At 34.1% G+C, this 5,000-nt stretch overlaps 1 protein-coding gene and 4 non-coding genes across 5 annotated transcripts in view; 2 read left to right on the forward strand and 3 right to left on the reverse strand.

Moving 5' to 3' along the window:
* The window catches only part of LOC124897121 (DNA-directed RNA polymerase subunit beta-like), a 10,736-nt gene that overhangs the window by 4,961 nt on the left and 775 nt on the right, over positions 1 to 5,000 (reverse strand). Inside the window, 1 exon segment of the mRNA XM_047409608.1 lies at positions 1 to 5,000. This exon segment is cut by the window's left edge and continues 1,297 nt beyond it; it is cut by the window's right edge and continues 775 nt beyond it. The gene's annotated coding sequence lies outside the window, so the exon portion shown is untranslated.
* Positions 669 to 740, forward strand: TRNAC-GCA. Its single transcript has one exon. It is a non-coding gene; the product is annotated as a tRNA-Cys (tRNA).
* On the reverse strand, positions 3,774 to 3,847 carry TRNAD-GUC. The gene has a single exon. It is a non-coding gene; the product is annotated as a tRNA-Asp (tRNA).
* TRNAY-GUA lies at positions 3,955 to 4,038 on the reverse strand. Its single transcript has one exon. It is a non-coding gene; the product is annotated as a tRNA-Tyr (tRNA).
* TRNAT-GGU lies at positions 4,876 to 4,947 on the forward strand. The gene has a single exon. It is a non-coding gene; the product is annotated as a tRNA-Thr (tRNA).

The raw sequence follows: 5,000 nt of genomic DNA on the forward strand, positions 1-5,000 counted from the left end.
TGTTTTATTGTCGTTCTATGTTCTATTCGGGGCAACACAGGTTGTGCTCTACGAAAACAGAATTTAAATTTTCTATTCAATTCAAAATTCAAATTGAAGTATGATACTTTTCTTATATCTGATAATTCTATATCGGAAACATATATAAATAATATATATCCGTCTAACAATTTCTCTTGGGGGGTTTACATATACTCATAATTGTTGTTATAATTATTATTAATAATTATAATTTATAATTGAGAAGGATTTTTTGATTGAAAAAATCCATACTGATTAGTTATATATCAAGTTGTATTTTCTTATGTCATTAGGAAAACAAAAATTGGAGATTCAAATCCAAGAATTGTTCATGCATTCTAAGTCAATAGTTAATGGTTCCTATTTTCATAAAGTTGAATTTTTGATTTTGCGACTGAAAATCCACATTTGATTTTTCAATAGATTTCAATAGAAAGGTAAGAGAAAGTTTTGAACATTATGAATTTTGAGATAGACTCAATCGAAATTGAAAGGATGAATCAAACCCAATCAAAAGGGAAGAAGGATTAGGATTTCTTTGACTTTTAGGAAAAATTAAGGAAAACAGAACTCAAGGTGCAAGTACGATAAAAAAGCAGTTCAGTAATCCGGGAAAGTTTTCATCTATTTTGTATTTGTAGCATTTTGGCGACATGGCCGAGTGGTAAGGCAGAGGACTGCAAATCCTTTTTTCCCCAGTTCAAATCCGGGTGTCGCCTGATCAACAAAAAACTAGAAATCTCTTCTTTTCTTCTGTTGATATAACCCGCCGAACGATTCCCCAGCAGAAGCAGAGAAGGCAGACTGTTGATACTTGTTTGATTCTAAACATCTGGTCTGGGGGGTTTTTCTAAAAAATTTTAAATATCCTTGCATTGCATATCATTGCATATTTAGGCTTAGGCTAGGCTTCAAGGAAATATTCGAATGCTAGAGGGGCTATCAAGACTTCGCAATTACCTTCTACTACAAATAAAAATTTTATATTATTAATCCATTGTATAATGACTGGACCTTCGGTTAGATTGGAGAGCCCGATAGGAAATATAAATAGTTGTGGAAGGGGGCGGAAGATACTTTATTATATACGAGGAACTCACGAAAATCTCTGAGTGCTCAAGCATCCAATCAATTGAAATGAGGGTCAACAAAAAAAGAATAGGACCTATTATTCCTACATGTTCCATTAGTAACATTCCTTACTGCGGATTTTGCTTGTGTTTAATCTTTCCCGATTAGAAATCATATAGGAATTTCTTATAAAATGAGCGAATTTATCGGATTGGTTTATTAATAGTCTTCGTTCTTTTTGACTCTGCGCCATTGATTCCACTATTATTAGTGAGGAATAATGGAACAATTCCTTTATATTTATAGAGATAGGGGACATAATTCATATGGATATAGTAAGTCTTGCTTGGGCTGCTTTAATGGTAGTCTTTACTTTTTCCCTTTCACTCGTAGTGTGGGGAAGGAGTGGACTCTAGGGGTCCTACTAATTGAGTTAAGGAAGCAAACTGTATCAATATCAATTGCTTTCTAGATCGTTCTGCAACACGTTTGGAACAAAATAAAAATATCTTCATTTTGAAATTCCATTGGACTCGACTGGAGTAATGTATTATAGGAATCATCCTCCTTCAATCAAAGAGCTATTTCAACGATTCCCATGTTTGTAGTTCGAAAGGAAGAGGATCCCAGGAAATTTATTTTAACCTAATTCTTCCTAAATTTTCTAGTCCAATCAACGGCCTCTTACTAGGTGATACTGAGGAGGGCCGGACCCTTTTTTTATTTGTTTCTTTCTTTACTGTTCAAAGAAGAAGTTTTTTGTTAAGTGTATACGCACTTTGTATGAGAAAGAAGGGATATAAACATAATGGTTGTCTAACGAGATACTATGCAGAATAAGGTTGTCAGGTGGGTCACATATTGCGCATTTACCGCTTTCGAATTTTTAAAATTGGATTTATACTTTATCGACTTATTTCATATCATGGTTCAGGCGTTAAAAATCAGTGAGGTTTACTCTTCCTTTTCGATGCCCGTGGAACTACTGTCAATGGTTTACTCAATTACTTATTGGGAATGTTAAAAAAAAAGATTACTACGTGATTTTTTGAATATGCCTATATCTATCGCTTTTCCTTCATTGATTTGATTCTTTCAATAGATACCGAGATTCATATTGGAAATAAAAAATATAGTAATTCAAACTATAAGACATAAGAGTAATTCAGATTGATCAGAACAAATAGATATAGCAAATAAATGGAATTGGATGCTATGTCACTCCCATATATGGAATTGATATTCACATATATCAAGATAATATTGTGGATTGATCTATAGATCCATATCAAATGCAGCCTCTATCTTTATTTTAGTCCAGGGAGCAGCTACAATCTAACTAATAAATAGTATGGTAGAAAGAAATAGATGAATCTTTCTACCATACTATCTATCTATTAGAATACTGCCGATTCTAGTCCACTCATTTCATTTAAGACATGAAATTGGAATCTTTTTCATTTTATTTCGGCAATTTTGGCTAAGAACTCAGAAGTCAAGTTTCATTCAAATTAGTTAATAATTAATCGTTTTGACTGACTGTTTTTACGTAAATGATAAGTAGAAAAGCGGTAGGAACTAGAATAAATAGTGCAGTAGCAATAAATGCAAGAATATTTACTTCCATAATCTCATCGGTTTTTTACTTCGCAATAACTCGGGATTTAATCCCATAGAGATGATAAATCTTTGGCCTGTAAATTCAATGAATGAATATTACCTCTCGATGATCTTGAATCGGATCAATATCATGAATAACAATATCTGAACTATCAAATCAATTCGTCGTCGAGAATTGAATAGTATAACATAGGAAGTTCTTTTATCCATACCGCCCCAAACTTGGATTCCTGACCCAATCCAACCAAAATTCCTTTATTTATCATTTTTTATCATTTGTTCTTTTTTTCTCTCTAATCTATCTAGTTCCTTCTTGTACAATCATCTGATGAAGTCTCATCAAACAGCTCTTCCACTTCCAGTGGTCACATAGTTACAAACCCAAACAAACAATAAAAGCTAAATGGAAAAAGAAAGGAGTTTAGAACGAAACTATTTTTGACTTGGAAGACAAAGAAGTGTGATAAAGATGCGACCGTATAAAATGAATATTCATCAAATTTACTATTTTTCAATTTGTTCTTTCGTCGATGGGGCATTAAAACAAAATGAAAAATCGGAAAAATGATTCATTCCCCTTTCTAAGAGGAGTAGGATCTTTGGTTGATCTGTCCTTCCCCCTCCTTTCTTCGTAGATTATTAGCCCCGGGACACCTATACCAAAAGCTCAGTGTGCAATTTGCATGAAATCTATTTTTCAACTTCAAACTAGTAAGTGAGGTTCCATAAATCCGTATCCAGAAAAATAAATTGTTTTTTTTTTGTTTTTTCTGGAAAGTATTTTCTTATATTCAATTTTGTATTGGACAAGAAAAGAATTCCCTTTGTGTATGCGCGCCTCAAAAAGGTATAGTACCCGATTCCATTACATGCATCGGGGTCAATCGAAAAAGCCAGCATTTCTTGGAATACTGACTATAATGCTACCAATAATTGTACTAATCCAACCGCATATTACCCAAAGGAAAGAAAAAAGAAATAAGGATTTCCCCTTTGCTTTGACAATGAAATTCTGCCCCCCGTCCCCTTCATAAAAAGGGAGAGATTTATATTGGATCCGTCGGGACTGACGGGGCTCGAACCCGCAGCTTCCGCCTTGACAGGGCGGTGCTCTGACCAATTGAACTACAATCCCAGGGAAATACGGGATCTAGCAGAAAATTTGATTCTTTTTTATCTCCGGATCGGGTATTTCTGAAGTACAAAGGGGTTATATCATCTCATGGTGGATTGTCGAATTATTGGGCCGAGCTGGATTTGAACCAGCGTAGACATATTGCCAACGAATTTACAGTCCGTCCCCATTAACCGCTCGGGCATCGACCCAGGAAGAATCAATTTTAGACTTATTGGTAATCCAAGATCAACTTCCTTTCGTAGTACCCTACCCCCAGGGGAATTCGAATCCCCGCTGCCTCCTTGAAAGAGAGATGTCCTAAACCACTAGACGATGGGGGCCCGCTTGACCAACGGCCATCATACTATGATCATAGTATGATCAGTTTTTTGAAATTGTCAATATAATCGAATGATTCTATCCGAGGGATCTTTCCCCCTTTCAGAATTGCATAGAATTATTTTTTATTCTGATGAATTATTCATTCTAATCGCCATTAGAAATCTAAAATCTAGTAGTAGTATTTTTTTTATTTTTGAATTATTTCAATTGAATTTATTTCGATTATTTTAGTATTTAGAATTTTATTTCGATTTCTTTCACTTTCATTTGATTCATTGTTAAGACGAGATATCCTTATCTCCCTCCCACCAAGACAGGAAATTAACAAATGAGAAATCTAGTAAGATCAAGCAGAAAATTGTTTTTTATCCAAGAATTTAGTTCAAGAGACAAGTAGAATCTCTTCATTCCATGATTCGATGAAATATCTTGAATTTTATGTTGAATTGCTAGGTGTATGTACATGTATTAATCAAGTGAATTTTGTTCTGGTGGGATCAATTCAATAAAAGAAAAAAAGCAATTCGAGTCGGTCTTGAAACACTTCATTGCATTTTCTCCTAGACTTCCTAGGTAAATCCATGAGCCACTAGACACTATGTATCTACTGCACGTATTTAATGCATATATACTTATGTTTATAATATATGTACATATAGATATTTTATCCACATAGTGAATAATTCCGGAATTAAATAAAAAAGGCCCTTTTAACTCAGTGGTAGAGTAACGCCATGGTAAGGCGTAAGTCATCGGTTCAAATCCGATAAGGGGCTTTGTAAAACTCCAATCTAGTATTCATATTTAAGGGGAGAATTGTATTTTGATT

Source organism: Capsicum annuum, chromosome 3 (genome assembly GCF_002878395.1).
Source record: "Capsicum annuum cultivar UCD-10X-F1 chromosome 3, UCD10Xv1.1, whole genome shotgun sequence".
Taxonomy (NCBI): domain Eukaryota; kingdom Viridiplantae; phylum Streptophyta; class Magnoliopsida; order Solanales; family Solanaceae; genus Capsicum; species Capsicum annuum.